Raw genomic sequence first — 21217 nt, 5'->3', positions numbered from 1 at the left:
AAAAAAAAAAAAAAAAAACAAGTAAAAAAAGGTTTAAAACATTAAAATATTATTAAAAACATATAAATAACACCAAAAGAGACCTGCTCATGATTAGATAATAACTTGACTTATTTTCTGTGTTCAAGTGACTCATTAGATTGAATCAAAGTTAGTCTTTTTGACCAGTTTTATTAAAAGAACTGGCTTGTTCTCAAAGCAGACTTTACTGCAGATAGTTATTTAGTGTTCCATCCGCATTGCTAGAGAAATCTGCATTGGTTTGAGAAGCGTTAATCAAGTTGAGCATAATGAATGGAACTGGTTTTAAATAAGAACCAGATCCTAGCTCCAAATCCTAACACTATTAAAACAAATCCAAGAACTTTAATAACACCTCTACTAAATCTGCATGGGGTTAATCGATCTGTGAGGACGTCGAACATGCAGAGGTGGGTGGAGCACAAGGTAAGCAGCAGTGGGGCATGATGGGAAGAGAGTGATGGAGCTGTGCCGTATTGCCTGCAGGGCAGTAGAAGGTCTCTGACCGCGGAGGACCAGGCTAGCAGGAGGCCCAATCTATCTCACAGGCTTCAGTGCTGGTATGCATCTCATTAGGAGAACAGCTTGCCATTTGAAGGCAAGGAGGAAGTTTACTGTTGTTGGATGATGAATAATCTTTCACGCTGTATGTCCTGAGGGCTAATCACCACTCCTACTGTAACACATCAAGGCACAAAATTACAGAAAAGTAAATAGAGATTTAAACCAATTAGCCAACAGGAGGATTATGCATAGGCATTAAGTGTTATTATCTCTAGCTATCAAATAAATATAGGCAGAAAATAAGAAATTAACCAATAGACAAAAAATGCAGTGTTCATGTAATCTTACATTGTTATAATATACTGTAGGATCCCAGAGATAGTCGAATGATGCAGTCTTTAGAAAATTAAAAGCCATCCGATTAGCACAAAAAGTGTTTTGCAATTAGGTTGAGGCCATGCAATTTAATTGATTAATAAAGTCTAAAATGTAAGAGATTTTTGGACACTGAATAAAAAAATAATAAAAAAATGTATGCTCATCGTACATCATACTTTATCAAAAATGCAGTAAAACAGTGATAATGTAGTCATATTTTTTTCCAATTTAAAACAACTTTTCTTTTTTATTATTTCAATAATATATTTTAACATGCAAGTGATTCCTTTGAAATAAAGCAAAGCTGAATTTTCAGCATCATTACTCCAGCCTTCAGTGTCACATGATCCTTCAGAAACATTTCAGTTATACTGATTTGGTGATCAACCTTGAAAAAGCTGTGCTGCTCATTATTTTTGTGGAAACTATTATTTTATGTGATTATTCAAAAACTAGCCTGCACTCGTGTTGTTAAGTATAATTAACAATTCCTGATCTTTTTTTTTTTTTTTTTAATCCACTATATTTTATTACCAATTTCTCTGTATTGTGAATTGAACTCTCTGTGAATGTGAGCTGCTTTCTTAGGATCTCAGGAGACAGCAAATTTAAAAAATGACCTAACTTTTGGGGACAGCTTGTATCAGGAACACATTTATGATGCCTTAAAATACTCCCTCCGTGGGGTGCTCACTAGATTTTTTGGAACAGAGCAATTGTCTGAGCCTCTTTTGCATTTTTATTAAATGTGTGAATTGTTCCTTTGAATAACAGGTGAATTATGCCCAAAGTTCAAACCCTTGGCCTCTACCCAAACTCCAAAACTCCTTCAGTGTGGATTCCAGCTCCAGGTTTAGTCTGAGAGAAGGACCCTATCCAATCCCTCTGTACTTCACCACTAAAACCACAGGAACGAACCTGGGAAAGGAAATGAGCATAGTGAGCGCTGAAGTTTAATAAAAAATGAATGAATGGGGTGTCCCAGGGACAGAATGAGAGAGAGCACAAGAGAAACAGGCATTTTCTGAAAGAAAAATATCTTTTAGAAATTGTACCTATTACAGTGGGGTTCTGTACATCGATAAAGCTGGTAAACTGAAACCAGCTGCTGCTTTGGCTTCACACAGGACCTTCTGGACGCTTTGAAACAATAATCTTCTTTCATTCATTGATCAGCTTCAAAACGGACAAACACTCATCTTGAGATAGGAACGTAGATCTCTTCCTAACGTTTTCTCTTCCTCCGACACAATGGGTCTGGATGTGGAGACAAACATTCCACACATGCCAAATGTCCAGGCTACAGGCAAATCATTAAACTCAAGGGAAAAAAGAGACTCCAGGACCTCCTCTTCCCTGTCTCTGTCTTCCCTTTGTTGCTATTAGCCTGTTAATTGATCCAAAACATTTGAGAGGGTGATCTGTGAGCATTAAACCATGTTGGGAACACTACAGTATATCTTCCAAAAACGCATAATAGAGCTATAAATTAGACAGATTAGCATCAAGCGGTGCCACCTGTTTACAGACTCATAGTTACTCATACAGACTCTTTAGAAACACAAAGTATAGGGAAACACATAAATAATCTTGACAGAGAGAAAATAAGAGCTGTTATCTTTTACAAACAACTGAAGGATATTGGAAAAGCTAGCTACATGCTAATATGAACTCCAATCAAGCTACACTTAAAAGTAGATTAAAAGCTTAAAAGCTGCAAGTTAATAGCATATTAAAGCATACATGTACAATAGTAAAAGTACATTGAAGCTATTTTTTTATAGGGAAAGTGTGTAAATAAGACTAGAATTTATTTTGACAATTATCAGAGTATTTTTCTCAAAAAAAGGCTATTAAAGTTAGCATGGTAGCATTGACTAAAATTGTTATATAATCCTTATAATGAATAAATACATTAATACTAAATGCAACTAAAAGACTATAAACACTAAAACTAGCTAAAACAATAACTAAAAAGTGGTGGAAAGAACAGCGTTAAAATGAATCGGATTTCACAATGATGCAGCTTTTTTTGTTGGTCAGCATGGCAAATTCAAGTGAACAACATAAACCTGTAGCAAACTGTGCATAAAGAAATCTTCAACTCAAACCTAACTCAAAATTCCCAGTTGCGTACTCATGTATATGATGACTGGATTCCCCCTGTGACAATTTGTCGAACAGCAGTAAATGTGACTGCACCTTACACGTTAGTCAAAGAGATAGTTCACACAAAAATAATTGCCATCTTTTACTCATCCTCACTGAAGTCTGTTCAGCATATAAAGTGATGGTACCTTTTTAGAAGAATTAGATTAAACTTCTTGATTCATATGATGATTCATATAATTAATATTATGATACCTTTACAAAATTTTGGTTACTGGAAGGAACAGAAACCACTCAGGTTTTACAAAAAAAAAAATCTCTTTCAGTATGTAGCATTGCTTCTTTCCGTTAGTCACACTGCAATCTAATGTCTGTTAGCATATTCTTGTCTTGTTCTCAATGCAATGCTGCCAAAGAAATAGAAGCCCCAACAAGCTGAGCAGCGGGAGTTAAGCGAGAAAATTCACTACTTTCAGGAGAGTGGAGATCACCCCTGAGCCCTCTTCACCCTCAAGGCATGGGGGTTTCGCCTCTGACATCTAAGCACTTGAAGTGTGAGGACAAGCTACCTATTTAGAGGCAGGTGATCTAGAGAACAAAGGGAGGATTCAGGGCCCTGCTGACACGCTGGGAGAGAAATGAGCGGTTATTAGCTCCCGATGGGACTTGACAGAGTATTTAAAGTCTGTTTCCTTTGATTGTGACAGTGTAATTGTTCGGGAAGATACCATCAACTCACCAAGTTACCTTAAGGCAAGGGAAACTGGACTTTCATTAAAGCGTGGGACAGGAGAGCTGGTTTTCTCTGCCTGTGGTTCCTAATGGGATGTAGATGAGTGAGCTTCTTAAGCCAGTGGTGTGAATTGGTTTCTTTAATGATTAATAAGGGCCGTGTTAACACGAAGGCAACTAGTAGGGACTCCTGTTGAAAGTGCGGTGTGACTGATTAGGCTGTCACTTCATTATTCACAGCAGAGATGATCTGCTGACGGTTCAGTGGTCTGAAGATGATGAACTTCAAAACAAGACCACAAACTAAATGCTAAAGTAACACTGACTTGCAGACACATGCATGTCCTTAACTAGACGGCGCTGGATTATCCATAACAATATCCAGGAAATTAACCGTATCAAAACAGTGAATTAAGAGACGGGCACAGCTGAAAGACTCTATCAGTACTCCAATTTCTGAAGCAAATCTTCAGTGATCTCAGTCCTGCTAATAGCACAGTCGACATCAAACACAACTTCGGAACGTGTGCAACAAGCCCAAACAAGAAATCCCAAATTAAGGTCTTCACAGAAGCACAATCGCAATCTCTGATCCCAGAGTGCAACAAAAAGAAATGGAAAACGCTGAACCCCTGTTTCCCCTCCTGGTTTCGGTCAGACAGTTCATGTCTTTTAAGAGGCAGATTGTAGAAGAAATAAATAGAGCCGTGGATAAGAGCACATTTCACTTGACCTCTGCGCTCCGAGCTCGGCTGCGTACACTCTCACCCTCCCCACCATCTCGGTCGTGGCAGAAAAGCAACAAGAGTGTTTGTTTTTGATTGTGGGGGTTGAGATGACACAGTTTGTTGGGCACTCTATTGGCCATGTCGCTAGGGTCCATTGGCCATGGCTGGCTCTCAAAAGCCTTCTGTGATTATATAATAAACTATACTACGGGACATGAGATCTCCACCATTCGAAATGCTCGTTGCCATTGGCCAAAAGACTGTGCTTTACTGAGAGCCCCAGAACGGCCAGGTCTGATACAAACCAGAGATGGAAATGTAACCAATTATTAAAGCAGATTGCAGTCGAGGTATTTTGTGTAATATCTTCACAGAAGGGCAAACTAATGTGGAATTTATGAAGGCAAGCCATTTTGCCTGGGTCTAATATCAGATTAAATAACAAACATTGGCCTCAGACAGTGTAGATCATAGTAGTGTAATATTATTGAACATTTAAACATTTCTTTTAAATCCACCAGAGGATGTTTATACGCTTTGGCATTTTTATGGCTTACGCTGAAGAAATGTAATTTTGCAAAAGCTCGTGCTGGCCCGCTGCTTTTGCAATTTAGAAGAAATATTGCACAAATCATTGGTACTTATACATTTTTTCCCCTCAGAGGATGTTTGTTTTTAAGGAATGTGTTACAACAAAATGGAAATAAACTGAATGTGCAATTACAGACTGCAGTGTGCTGACAGGAAGAAATGTGGAGACTTACAGCTGAAAATTTAAACAGTGATTCTCCTGACATCTCTGTGTGGGTTGTTTACTTCAACCATACGGGCCTGGTGTGAAGATTTTTCCTCGTAGAAAAACAAATGATTATTAAACTGTTTACATCATTCATGCATTTACACTGGCTTAGCAAAATTATATTTTTTACCTGCAGCTTTTGTGGTATCTCGATCAGTTCAAATGGGGTATGTTTGTTGTGAAAAAAAAATATATAACAGAAATATATTTTCCAGAAAGAAATATTCTCTGAAAAGCACCCAGGCCATTTCTGCTTTGCAGTACATTTCATATATAACAAGAAACTATAATGTCTGTGTTAATATATTGGATCAAATATACAACCAAAAGTTTTTGAGATCAAAATCATGCTGGTTAGTTTGCTGTAATCCCAATATCTCAGTTAAGTTAATATATTGGTGAATTTAAAAATAAAAATCACTCCCATGGACTGAGCAGATGTTGATTATATATATATATATATATATATATATATATATATATATATATATATATATACACACACACAAATAATTAGAATATATAATTACATGTATTATTGGCCCCTCCTGTTCATTTTTGAATTCTAATAAACTATATAATTTCTAATCTTTAAATGCTTGAGCGAGAATGTTTGGTACAACCAACCATTATAATACAGACATATTAATTTCTTAGCATTGCAGAGTTGCATAATTAAAGTGCTGTATAATGGCCTGCCACATAAAAGTGAAGCTACATTCATTAGTAAAGGAGTGAATGTGATGGATGGGAAAGACAGAGATAGAGCCCTGTTTATTTGAGTTGTGAAGGTCTGAGCAGACACTTGCCCCGGGTGAGATGCTTTCTCCAGATCAGACCCAAGAAGTTTCCCATCTAATAGTGTCGATCGAGAGCTACAGAGGGCCCTGGGGTCAGCAATGTAGACTTCCTTTTACCTTGAAGGGGTCAACAAACAGTCAACATTCTTTAGGCTATTTCTATAATTAAAAATTCCAAAATAACAATAATAATACAAATTTTAGTCTTACAAAGTTAAAAGTGGGCATGTCTGCTTTATACCCCCGGGATCTACGCCCCTTGCTGGGGCAGGCAAAAGGGTCAGCTGGTCAGCCGATGAGAAAAAAGACCCCCAGAGCTGTTTAGCTGGAGGCTGATGAGCCTGTCGCAGTGGGGAGATCAGGTCTGCTCTTTATTGGGCCCCGGGCCCCTATCCGCCACCAACCCCTCGTTCGACGACTCTCACATTTGCCATATCAGATTCTCCACCATTCCACTGTGAAGCTAAGGAGCACTTGATCGACAGTAATTACTGCTTCTCTAAGTCAGCGACTGATAGCTGGGATGTGTGTCCTAAGGGGGGCTTGGTCATGAGAAAGCAGGATGTACATATCTGCGTTTCGAGCATATGAGCAAGTATGTCAGAGAAAGAGAGAGATGGGCCACAATGCAGTGAAGCTACAAGAACAACTAACCCCCCCCCCCACCTCAGTCTCCAACCCCCACAAAATCACTGTCAAACTTAGAGGTCTTTATTCTCTCCCCTTTTTCTCGTTTTCTCTTTCCATGTCCGTTTATAAGTGCCTGAGTCTCAGAATTTAAAATAATAAGATCAGGTTTCTGGACCGATAAGTGCATCCAGACATGTTATCTGTACTATCACAGGAGCTCAAGACCTCACAATCCCCTTTCTCTCTCTCTCTCTCTCTGTCCTTACTCTCTCTACTGTACAATGATACACTATTCTCTACGTAATATACTTCATGAAAGGTGGTGTATGGTGCATCTTGTCATCATTTTGTATCGCGGGGCTTTTTGAAGCGCTCTCAGGTTAGGAGCGCTGTGCGTAGGAGCTATGTATCCATTCCACAACACCGTATTATTTACCCAGATGGGGTTAATTGCTGAATAAAAGAATGGTTCCTTTCAGTTAACCATTATACAGCCTTTCTCCACCCACCCAACTCACCTCTCAACTCAACCCCACAATGTCCTCTAATGCAGGGGTTTTCAAACCTTTTGATGCCAAGGACCCCCAAATATGATGCTCCTCTTGCAGGGAATGTCCTTTCTAAAATTATTGATGTTTAAAAATGTTTTTAAATAATAATAATACAATTTAAAATAACTGTTTTGTACTTTAATATGTTGAGGTGTTAAATATGTTATGTTTAATGTGTTTATGAATAAAAAAATATTATTATTATTATTATTATTATTATTATTATTATTATTATTATTATTATTATTATTATTATTATTATTATTATTATTATTATTATTATTATTATTATAATTATATAAAATACCTGTAATGGCAAAACATGATCCCTCATGAATCATTCTAATATGCTGATTTGGAGCTAAAATATTTCTTATCATTATCAATGTTTAAAAAAAAAACTAGTTGTGTTGAGCTGCTTACCAGTTTTATGGAAACCAAGACACATTGTTTATCGTTTGATGAATAGGAAGTTCAAAATATATCTTTATTTGAAACAGAACTCGTTTTAAATATTATACATTTCTTTACAGTCACTTTTGGTCAAATCATCCTTGTGGAATAAAAGTTCTTTCATTTAAAAATACAATTCACAGACTTCAAACTTTTGAAGGGTATTGCTGATATAAATTAAAATAATTTTACAATTAAATATTATACACAATATCTGTTTTTTTTTCACAACAAGCATTTCTTTGCTCATGCTGTTAAATCACAATTAATTGCTTTATTTCTTATAAGTCTTAAAAAGAAAATGAGAAATTGATAGTTAATATAACACAATTTCATATTTCAGTAATATGTGCATGTTAACCTTAATATTTTTTCTTCGTAGACTTTATGAACTCCTTGCAGGCCTTGCATTTTAATGGACTACATTTTGTATCATAATGTGCTTATTAAAGTTCCACAATATTGCCTTTTTTTTAAGTGCATTGAAACATCAATTTAGGTTCAGCTAGTCAAACAAATGCACGCACAAAAACCCTTGAGAATCCTGCCCTAAAACCTTGCAGTCCAGGCCTGAATTACTTCTTCAGGAATTACAAAGGACAAAGTTGTTATCGTCACTTTGATTCTTGTTTAGCAGCGTTTCTGAGGTACTGAGGGCTGCTTTGTGTACCTCAAGCCTTGTGAACCTGTGCAATCTCCATGCTGTTCTGATTCGTTTAACCGGTACGGGTTCAACGCTGAAGCGTTTGCTTTGAGGACGAAAGAGGAGCTCGGTGATATGCATCAAACTCCTCGGGCAGAAGAAAGAGCCTACTAGGCCACTTGTAACTCCACTGAGCGTGGAAAACAGTTCAGCTACTACCCCCCACCTTCTCTCCTGACCTGGCCTTTTTTTAAATTGTTCCTCACAAAGTGCATTGTCTTGCTAAGCTCCAGCAACCCCCCCAACCTCACAGCCACCCCCCAAACACACATGCATTCAGATACAGAAGCGCACACACACGTCTTGGGGTGTATAGCATCTGAGAGGTTTGAGATACAAGTACTGGCTTAGATTTTGGTTACATGAATCCTACAGGGCTCTGAACCAAAGCTTACCATATAATTGCACATCTGAGATTATCTATTGCCTTATTTAGTTCACAAATAGGTCTTGCTAGGTGACATATTGAGCTTTATTTTCAAGGAGATAAATGTGATGTAGTCAGTATTCCCATCCAGCAAGATATTAAAGAGTGTGACAAATGAGAAAACAGCCAAAAAGAGGAGATCGAAAAAGATGAATAACTAGGTTAACTGGATAGGGCATGGCCCTAAACAGTTACTTCCTTCTGTCAAAATAAACGTCCAATCAGCAATGGTGTTGATATGGTGCAAATTTGAGTTTCCGGTGCCATTCTCTTCTTTTTATCTAATTCATTTTCTGTCATCATTCCGCTATCCTGTCAAGAAAGATAGAGAAGAAAGTGTCATGACATGTGGCCAAGTATGGTGACCCATACTTGGAATTATTGCTCTATATTTATTCCATCCAAATTGCACACACACACATTGAACACACACCCGGAGCAGTGGGCAGGCATTTTTTCCTGCAACACCCTGGGAGCAGTTGGGGGCTCAGTGGCTTGCTTAAGGGCACCTCAGTCATGGTATTTAAGGTGGAGAGAGAACTGTACATTCACTCCCCCCACCTACAATCCCTGCTGGTACAAGACTCAAACCCACAACCTTTGGGTTATGAATCCAACTCTCTAACCATTAGGCCACAACTTCCCAATACAGAATAGAAAAAGACAAAATGTTATTAATGCACCTTTGAAGAAAATTTATTCAGCAATGGTGCTCTTATAAATCCAGCATGTGTCCATTTCCAATTAACAAATCCTTTTCTGTCATCTTTCATCTTGTCAGTGAAGAATGAAAACAAAAGGCAAAAACGCAATTAACAACAATGTACATAAAAACACGACTACAATACAAGCGAAGGCAAGGCTGGCTCATTAATAGATGTGTATAAAATTTTTGTTATCCATTAGCGAGTGAGCACCAAAGAATGAAATTAAATGAAATGAAAATATAGTATGCATACACACAAAAAGCCCTTTAAAATCTTGTCCTAAAACATTGCGATGCAGGCCTGAATTACTTCGATAAAAAATGCAAAGGATAAAGTTTCATTGTCACTATTTTTAGTAAATAAAATAACAAAACAGTCTTTCTGGAGTACCGAAGATCTGTTTACTTCTAATAATGATGTTAATAGAACTGACTACTAAAACCTATTTGATAACAGATTTGAATCATGGCCATAAACGCTGAGGTGGAAACATTCAACCCAATATTCAGAATAGTGGTCAAATGATATGCTTTAAATTTATGCATAAGCCTTTACATTTGGTCTCCCTAATCTTAAATATATGGTTACACCCTGGCTTAGGGTTTGTGACCGCATCAAAATGGTCTATGCTTGAATAAACAAAGATAACTCAACACCTTGGGAAAAATCCAAACCAAGATGGCCCTCAGATTCCCAGCAACCAAACTATCCCACACAAAAGACCCGACTTGCCTCGACCCCTGAATTCCTCCCTAGAGGCCAGCATCCCATGCCCCCCTCCCCCCCCCATCCCATAGCCTGCCACTTCAAACAGGACCAGGACTTGCACTGATTAACTGGCTTTCTCTGCCACCCACCTATTAATGCTCCAACCTTCATTAACACTGGGCTGATGAATGGTGGAGTGTTGAGAGGAGGTGTTAACACAGCACCTGCCTGCACTCATGTGGCCATTTATTAACCAACAATGACCTTCCACATCATAAAGCTGCTGGCCCTCTATTTGCTGTCTAATAAACAGAGGGTTGCCCCTCCACCCCACCCCAAACTTTTTCAAACACTTCAACCCACTCTAATTATTTATTGTGCTTTAAAGGACAGAAAATGTCTGTAAACTCAGAACACCTGGAATGCAGTAGGGGACAAGGATGAGACTGCAGGTGGTTCAAAGAGGTCATCTGAGCACACAAGCATACGTTACTGCAAAAATATATCCAGGTATGGACGTTCATACATTGTCTGAGATGTCTAAGGGTGTATTCACATTTGTAGTTTGGCCCTCTTGGTCCGTACCATAAATATATATATATATATTCCAAGTACAGTCATGAAACTCTAGATGGCGCAAGCTGAAGGGTTCTTTCCACAAACTGCTGATATTCACAGCGTTAAACTACTTGGCACAATCTGATTGGTTCATGTTGCATATGCCTCCAATAAGCTTGCTGCTTTACATTTAAATGGCTGGTTAAAATTCACTAGAGCATTTTGTAGCATGCTTTCAGAGTTCTTCTGAAACCCTTCACCTTCCCCAGCTCCACCTGTATAGATCTTCCACGGGATATTATATATGCTATTTGTGCAACAGCATATAACACATATTCTTAAATACTCACAGCACCATATCATCGTATTTATTGGCAGTAGTTCCTGTACTTGCTTTGCACCAGCTGCAATAATGAACAACAGCAATAACCAACAGCAGCAGCATTTCAGCAGATTAGCAGATCTACACCACCAAGACCAATTACACATTGTCATAACCATTACCATGCAAAAATCATAGAGCTGTCATGATAGAAAAAATATCTAAAATAGAGCTTCTAAAATATCAAAACATTGCCAGGAATTCCCCTGTTGCACATACAAACAAAGATCTGCTACAAGAAGATGAGGTTTCCGAAGCCTTCACTGAACTGTAGTAGGCAACATAAGGCTCCTATGATGGAGAACCAAATTTTTGTTCCATTTAAATGTATTTATTGCATTCACATTTCAGTTAAACAGCACCAGAGTTTGTTTGGAAGTACCTGTTGGATGTATACCAAGGTTCGAATGCCAGTGTTCACACTTACCCAAATGAACCTCACTAAAAGAGTAACTGGAGTGCATTGTGTTCAAACCAACCCTTCCAAGTGTTGGTTTGAATACAAAAAAAGCACAATTTAAGGCCTCATATGGGGAAAAGTAAGTTGATGTGGAGGTTTTCATTCTTTTCACCATTCTTTTGATTAAGAGCAATAGAAGAAAGTGGGAAAAATTGGATCAGAACATAACGCTAATCTCCCACGTGAGCGGCACAACTCATTGTACCGGAGCATTTACGCAAATCACCAGGCCACAGAGGCAATAATAGTCTAAATAACTTTAATATTAGACTCTATGGGTTTCATAAAATGAAAATATGATGGACGGATCACATCTCGCATCTTACCATAGAAGTAAGCCACTTCTGGGCTGCTTCTTTCGAGCTATTAAGTTTGGACTCGGAGCACCATTCCAGTCTCCCCTCTGCGGCGGATCGCAGGGAAACAGGAGAGAGTGAGGGAGATCATAATGGGCCCTAATGTGAGGACATATTTATTTCATTCATTAGAAGGAGTAATTGGGCCCCTTTTTCAGTGTGGCCTAGGTTAAACAGCCGAGTGATGGATGGTGCTTTTGACAGAGGTTAGCCGGCTTCCGCTCTCACTGCCATTCTTTTCTTTGAGAGATGGCTCCTGTCACGGCGTTCGAAGAGAGAGATCAACTGGGAGAGCGGCATTCTGGCCAAAAATCGTCAAAACTAATTTGGGGAAAAGTCAATGAACAGCATAGAATAACACACCGGAGCCCACCGCAACACTGAAAACCGCCCACCCAAAATGGCCGCGCTATTAAGAAACGACCAAAATTGTCATTCTTTACGATTGCTGGAAACATTTTCCTTGGTATCAAAAAAGAACCTGTTACACAAACACAGTTCCTGTCATTATGCGCACTCCAAACCACAGAGTATCGGGGAGGCATAAAAATACTTCCAGTGACCACAGCGAAACATTTAGTGGACTCAAAAAGATGGATAAACATTTGCATGAGGAGATATTGGCTAATAAAAGTATTTAAATAAATTTTTCCAGCTGAGCAGTGCTGTAAAAAGGAAACCATATTCATCATTCAAGGTTCAGTAACAATACCACAGCTAGTCAGTCGCAATCACAAACTTTCACAGAAGCGGTAATTACTGTAAAATGGATTTAAAGTAAGACTACATTTTAATAATGGCTGTAATTTGAACTTAATTAGCGGTCCTTGCTAAGGCACAAATTATGATAAAACAATATCATAAAATAGACTTGCGGTTGGGCTTGTTTGATTTGAGTAAGCAGGAGTTTTGCATTACTCACAATTTCTTTAATAAATATAAAATCAAGTCGTTAAGTTGCAGTCTTACATGCATAAAGTAGATTAATCCCAAATTTATTTTACACACAATAATGGCTTTTATGAAAACCATTCAGGTACACCTGACTGTATTCACTGTTGCTTTTTAATTCTGTGAACTGACGATCCACTGTACACCCTCCCCATCTGTCTATGATCCTTTCTTTTGGCAGAGTCCCATCTCTGGCAGGTGGATCAAACCATCATTCGAGCAGAGGTGGGACGGGTTCTTAAATTAAAGCGGGGGTGAAGCATGGTTTCACAGCTCCCTCGCCACAATGCACTGCCAGCAAAATAAATGCCATTTTATGCGTTTCCATAAATCCTTTCAAATGAGTACTTTTCCTTGTTTTTTCCTCCATTTGATTTGCCAGAGCTGCTTCCTGCCACAGAGCTGGTCGAATGCCTGCCCAATTGCACAGGCATCAGCTTACTATCATTAACTCTAAAAACACTATAAGAATGTGCTTCAAGATATTAGACATTTTACAACTCAGAAACTTCAGGTAGCACTTTATTTCGATACGGACATTCTGATGACTGTAATAAACTTTACAATTACTGTACATGTCATTAAAGTATTAGCAGAGTGTCTGCTTAATATCTGCTAACACTTTATTTTGATGGTCCCCCAAGAGACATCCTACTGACAATAATTAAATCTGCAAGTACATGTCAACTTATTTGACTAACCACAACTGACTAACAGTCTACTAATATTCTAATGAGGAAACTAGCATGTGGTTGCAAAGTTGCTTAAAGTTAAAAAGTGTAAACAAGCTCTAAGTTTATAGAATAAAATAATAATGAATCAAATGTTTGTACACACACACACACAAAGTCATCAGTCATGCATTTATATAAACATCAATATAAATATATAATTCTCAATTAAAAATGTATGTATAAGCACAGATGCACTGAAGACTAAATTTTACATTGCACTTAAAAAAACAGTAAAAATAGCAATGTTGTGAAATATTATTACTGTTAAAAATATAAATTTTCGAATTTATTGTACTTTTAAATGTTATTTATTCCGGTGATGGCAAAGCTGAATTTTCAGCAGCCATTACTCCAGTTTTCAGTGTCAAATGATCCTTCTGCTCAAGAAATAATAATTATTGTTGTTATTATTATTATTATTATTATTATTATTAATGTTGAAAACAGTTTTGCTGCTTAATATTTTTAGTGAAACAGTCATACATTTTATAGTCATAAATTTATATACACATAAATATAAATATATTCTCAATATATTCATTTTATATATTTAATATAACACATTCTCAATTAAAATGTATATGTACAAACACAGATACACTGAAGACAATTTCATTTTGCATTGCACTTAAAAAATAGTAATATTGTGAAATATAGTTTTACTATTTATCATAAATATTTTCTATTTTATTATATTTGAAAATGTAATTTTTTTCCTGTAATGGCAAATATCAATTGAAAAAAAAAAATATATATATATATATATAATGCTAATTTAGTGCTCATAAAACATTTACTGAATTATTATCATCATCATCATCAATGTTGAAAACCGTTGTGCTTTTTAATATTTTTGGTGAAACAGTCCTACATTTTTCAGCATTCTATTCAGATCAAAAGAAAATGTAATTGAATTTTTGTGTTGTAACAATATAAAAATCTGTCACTTTTGATCAATTTAATGAGTCGCTCCTAAATAAAAGTATTAATTTATTTCAAAAAATGATTTATATACACATACATATACTGATGTAAACGAGTTCAGCTGGCCACAGCATTAACATTTCCAAATGTTCAAAATAAATGAAAGCTAAACAAACTCATAAGTGTGCTTTTGTGTAAGAGCTCTGGTGTGCAGACTGGGGTAACGGTTTTGTCTCTATACCTCTTCCAGGCCTGTTTCACTATATTAGTCAGGACAGGCAATAGTGTTGATTACTCATTGGCCATTAGATTGCTTTCACTGCCATGGCTAAGCCCTCTGCATCATGAGATTGCTTGGCTGAGCACAAGATTAGAACGTACTTCAGCCAAATCCCCCCCTTTTCTGCACCATTCTCTCTCTCCTTTCCTCTTCCCCTCCAGAGTTCATGTGGCTACCCTCAGGTCAACACAGCACACACACATTTACAAGTGCACACACTGAGTTTCAGACAGTTTGACTAGCTGTACAATCACTATTACCTCATTTCCTGTGACCAATTCTTTACCCCCACATATGGCCAAAACATGTTTAATGATAGCTATTAGGACTGTCAATCAAATAAAAATATCAATTTAAATAAATATGTCATTTAACATTTACACATGCTTTTATCCTAAGTGACATATATTTAAGCAAACATTTTATAAGTTCATGCATTCCTTGGAAATCAAACCCATGACCTAGCACATTGCTCTACTGTTAATGAATCAATCAAACTGACTGCAATTAATAGCAATTAATCAAGTAAAGCAGGGTTATAAGACTTAACTGAAACCATCTGAAACTAAAACTAACACCACTTAAAAAACATCTCTGGGTAACATTTTAGTGTCTCTTAACTACTTGCTTATTAGCATGAATATTACTAGAATGTTGGCCATTTATTAGTAGTAATTAAGCACATATTAATGCCTTTTTCGACATCCCTAATCCTACCCAATTCCTAAACTTAACAACTACCTTACTAACTATTAATAAGCAGCATATTAGGAATTTGTTGAGGGAAAAGGTGTAGTAATTAGTGAATAAGTGTTCCCTATTCTAAAGTGTTACCCATTTCTGCTATCTGAAAAAATAAAATAATATTTATGAATATAATTTATGAAAATGAAACTTATTTCAGTTACTTGTCAAGACACTATTTCTTTATTTTAATTTAGTTTAGGGTTAGGGTTAGGGTTAGGGTTAGGGTTAGAAAACTACAAAAAATGACAAAAACAAATTACAACATTACTAAAAATAACACAAAATGAACATGAACATGAAAATGGAAAATATAAAAATAAAATTACACAAATTTGCTTCAAAACCTTAAAAGCTATAATAGTCTCAGGCATATTCATTAAATCTATTAAAAAGTAATTAAATATGAAATAGTTTTTATTAAATTTATTTATATATTTAATGCCAGTATAATGTGATCATTTATAGATTTTCTTGTAATACTACTAGTGAAGTGAGAGGAGCTAAAATATTTTTTCATAGATTTTTTTTTCACAAATAGCTAACAAAACTAGTTGAGAACCACTGACTTAACATTATTTATATACGTGCAAAATAAGACAACTGCAAAAACAACTCATAAAAACTGCAGATTATGAAATAACCCTGAGCAAAACAAGTAGTCAGACAAGAAAAACCTTGTCTTTTTTCATCTCACGCTCACAAAAAGCCCTTTCCCTGAAAAACAGCCGCCCTTTTAAAAGCCTTTCAACATCTCAGTAGATTTAACAGGTGTAAAAACACTGAGCTGGCCGATCATGTGGTGAGCTGAGCACTGGGAAATTCAGAATAACCTACAACATGAAAGTTAGAGGGAGAGAGAGCGAGCGAGCGTAGCATAGCATTGCAGCTTAAAGCTCATTAACTTCTCTCTCTGGCACCTTGCTGAGTTTAAAAGGGCCGGCTGCCTGGCAAAGACACGTCCACTGGCCGATAATCAGGTCAACAGCAGCATTGAGCATTCTTTTAAATTTGGTCACTGATGCTTGCAGGTTGTAAAAATACTTGCTTTTGAGTGTCATTGTAGCTTAATGTGATAAAGTAGCCATCTGTCATGTAGAACAATGGGGGATCTTTTAGACAAGGCCAGCCAACAAAGAAGATGTGGTAGCTTTATTTAGACAAGCCCATGTTAGTTATGAACGTAGTGCAAAATATGTCTTTTAAAAGTCTATTCAGACTATATAGACTACAGGCTCAAATGAGAGAGACACAAATCTTTCTCTATGCAAACAAACTAAAGGTGACGTTTTAGCGAGCAGCCCTTTTGATTAATGCTCGAAATAAAGCCATCTCCCGCTGATTCCAGAAACAGCGTCGGCATATAGCAACGATAAAGCGCTTACGGGAAGACCACCGCAAGTATACACAACGAACATAAAGCGAACTCAATCCGGGGCCAATTTCCAGCAAACAAAAACAAACCCATCCAGACAAAATAATTTGTCTTATAATTGGATTTGTCAGTAGAGTATGGAAAAAGAGAGACTATGGATTTACCACATGTGTCAATGTGTTCACACACACAAACTCATCTCCGGCAGAGGGCCGCTGGCAGGTTCTCCAACATTAATCTGTCACAGTTAACGCTGTGCCAAAGGTCTGCCATAAACTGATCAAACATAGTAGGATGTGTATGTGCAGTTGTCTATGTGGATGTGTGAAGGAATTTTTACTGAGCTTTGCATCTGGGCATAAATGCACCCCTAATGCAAACAAACACACACACATAAACTGACATTTCTTTGACTTATAAAACTGTCACTTCACACCTGCATGCATGAGCTGTTGTTCTGGCTGTCGATCGAGACGCTTCCTTTTCCCATAAGTCTTTGCACCCGGGCAGAAGGCTTTGGATTTATGGCGGACGTGATTGAATTTATTAGTAAATTTGTTCATTAATTCATTAAAATGTATGAATAACAAAATAAGTCCAAAAAAGAACACATATTTCAAATGACGCAAGGCTGAACATACAATGGTGCCGTGTTTAGCGTAGTCCATCGCTGAAAGCTCTGTGTGTGTGTGTGTGTGTACGGGCACTTACATCCTAACTGTGTGCCACACACCTGATCTCCAGTTTCATGGGCTGAATACCAATGGCCATTTACCAACAGTGATACTGATATACATCATATCCATGACAAGGGGGCTGCTTTGAGTTTTAAGAACGCACACACACAAACACACACACACACACACACACACGCACACACACACACACACACACACTCACACACACATTATACATACACTCTTATTCCCTCTCTCTTTTTGTCTCAAACCTGGGGCCTTTTCCTTTCTGCAGTCATGCGCATATTAAAAGGGCAGATACACTGGGAATATGGCTCTGTGTTTATGCTTGTATCTGCCATGTTATTGCTTAGTAACCAGAAATGTACAAATCCAGAGTCTTCCACACCAAATAGCACTGGGAAAACTTAACATAGAAGATGATCTACCTGACAGACGTGTTCCTCAAGTCGAAGCTGTGGCCTTGTGGTGGTGCTTATGTAGCGAGTTTGAATCTAGCTTACAGACTCGTTCTCAGGTGATGTTTATGATTTAATATTTAATTCTGTTTATAGTCTAAAAACAACATTTAAAATGATTTTTTTATGAAACATTTATTTATTTATTTACTTACTAAATATAAGTCAATATATTCCTGTTCATCATATTACCATTAATTCGTTTGAATGGGTTAATGAAGAGTTAAAAAAATATCTTTAAGGCTGAGGATGAATAAAACTTTCTTTAAATATACTCCAAAAGTATTAGTTACCCAAAAAATGTACTCAAGTAAATGTAACTCGTTACTACCCACCTCTGCACATGATGTAGGTGGTAATACCGACCAAGAGTTTTACAAAGTGAATGTGCATAAAGAGTCGAACGGCCGTTACAAAAAAAAAGGTAAACCAATGATGTCGGACGATTTTGATCCGAAGTATACAGACCAAGAACTAACCGCGTGTAATTTTTCTAATGTGGTAACGTTGTACGTGAAGATGTGCATGCACATCGCAGAGCTAGTGCAAGACAATTTTTTTTTTTTTTTTAATGACCTGTTGTTTTACTAGGTTAGAGCAGGGGTCTCCAACCTTTTGACATGACACAGGTGTGAGTAAATTATCTGGATATTTTTATTCTGGAGTTGAACTTATCTTTTAAGATGGCGAGTACAGGGTGTTGAGTGAGCTGGGTGAGACACAGCTCAGGAAAGAAAGAAAGAAAGAAAGAAAGAAAGAAAGAAAGAAAGAAAGAAAGAAAGAAAGAAAGAAAGAAAGAAAGAAAGAAAGAAAGAAAGAAAGATAGAAAGAAAGAGACAGAAAAGGGATTCTCCCTATGCGGTTCTCCCTCATGAACGCACACCTAGCGAGTTCATTCCTAGCATTCCAGTTCAAGGCAGGCACAAGCCCACCAGATTTGTTTGTTTGTTTATTTCTTTACACCAATCCAGCATATATGGTTATCATCAGAGAACCAGTCAATCCATACACAAGTCGATCCATACAAGCCTTGTCTTTACACACACATCCGGGGACATTTTAGAATGTTCAGTTAACCTAACCTGCATGTCTTTGGTCTGTGGCAGGAAACCCTAGCACCCAGCATAACCCACATAGACACACGGAGAACATGCAAACTCCTTGCCCCTTACCTTCTTGCTATGAGACAACAGTGCTAACCACCGAGCCACTTTGCCGCCCTCTCACCATCGGGTCATTTGACATGATTGACATTATTTACTACCATTAGCCACCACTATATTGTTGCCCTCTAACCTCTGGCGAGCATGTTGTTTGACAGAACTTTAAACAGTACGGTTTAATCTCCATGGGAAAAAAGCCCCTGAATCCAGACAGAGCCACTCAGATCAATCAACTATTAGAGGTGAGATAATAGGGCTCTAATCTCCAAGGTCAATGATTTATCTTTCTCTCTCCTTCTGCTTTCACAATATCATAACACACCCAAAGCATGACCTGCTACCAGTGATGAGTATGTTATTTCACTAATGTTTGTATTGTGAGGTCTGGGATGTTGTCTGTCGTTTGACAGAGTCTGACATTCCAGGGAAAACTTTTACAAAAAGAGCTTTTAAAGACTGATGCAAGAATAAATCAAAAAGTGAAATGAAGATGAATGCTTTGCAGCCCCGAGCACATACGGCTGATTAAATCAGAGACAATTTCAACATTCATTTTAGCTCCGAGTTTAGAAATATCGAGGAGCTTGACAAAATGTGCTGATTTAAAGGACAGGCTGCTTATACTGGGATGAAATGTAAACATGACAAGATGACTTGTTCAATTTATAATATTTCACTAAAAATATAGACACAGCTGCTCCATAGAAAATAAGACAATACCAATGTTAAAAAGTGAGGAAAAAAAGTCAAATAAAACACTACATTGTACATTGTAAACATTAAGAGCAGGAAACTTTTTTGTCATGACATTAGCCAAGAACCTAGTGCAAATAGTCACTTATTATTGAAATAAATTGAAATGCACATATTTGGTACACACTTGCTGAAAGTGCAAGCTTGTACAGCATAGTTCAAATCACACCAATCAGTCCTTAATTTTTGTCTGGTGGTCATTAGAAATTCTCTATATTCTCTACATGTGTCTCTTTGATGAAAAAGCCTCTTCTGCTGCACACCTTGAGTGAAAGCATTGTGAGGCAAGCAGCCAAAAATTTCTTTTCACAGCTCCTCAGAGGACCGAAAGCTAATATAAAATTGTGAATAATGTTTATGATAAACTAATATTCAATTCAAAATTGCTCCTTCCTCTCACAAACCCCTTGAAAGTTTTCAGTGCTGGAGCCAAGTGCTTTGGCAACTTGGCTGCTACCCTTTGGTTAGATTCAGGGCAGTGGAGGCCTGGTACAGGCTCCAAAACACCTGAAGTAAATTAAACTCAGGGGAGCCTGAACTGTGACCCCCCCACACTGAGCAGCAGGTGTGAAACACAGGTTAACAACAGCACAAATTCCCCAATAGAAGTCGTACCCTGAAGAACTGAGGGGAAGAGAAGAGAAGTCAGGGGCCAAAATAGTTGGTGGGAGTAGGCCTCAGACCTGGTGATAGGGTGACAATGGCTCTGTAGCACGCACCGCAGTCCCCACACTGGGATGTGATTGGAAGTGACTTCTTACAATAAGCAACTGCTTGGGCTCAGGCATGGCCATACATCTTTAAAATAAATACCTTTAATAGAAAGGCTTCCTCTCCCACATGCAATCAATTTGCTCTTGTCCGTCAGTGCAGTCTCGGCCCCCCTTTAACCTGCTAACCTCTCCAAACTCCCAAGTACAAACCCTGAGAACGGCCCCCCGAAAGAAAGTGACTTACAATAGGTCTCATCTGTGTGAAGTTCACAATTCTCCAGCGCTTCCCGCATTTGACACCAACTCAGAATGGCTTCCATTGTTCTTCTTGGATCTGGAAGAATCAAGGAAAGCAGCTGAAAGAACAAGGGACAAAAGTAGAACAGTGCTGTCAGAGCAGAACTGATATCAATTATTT

Source organism: Carassius auratus, chromosome 16, assembly GCF_003368295.1.
Source record: "Carassius auratus strain Wakin chromosome 16, ASM336829v1, whole genome shotgun sequence".
In the NCBI taxonomy this organism is placed as follows: Eukaryota; Metazoa; Chordata; class Actinopteri; order Cypriniformes; family Cyprinidae; genus Carassius; species Carassius auratus.
This window is presented reverse-complemented; position numbering follows the sequence as displayed.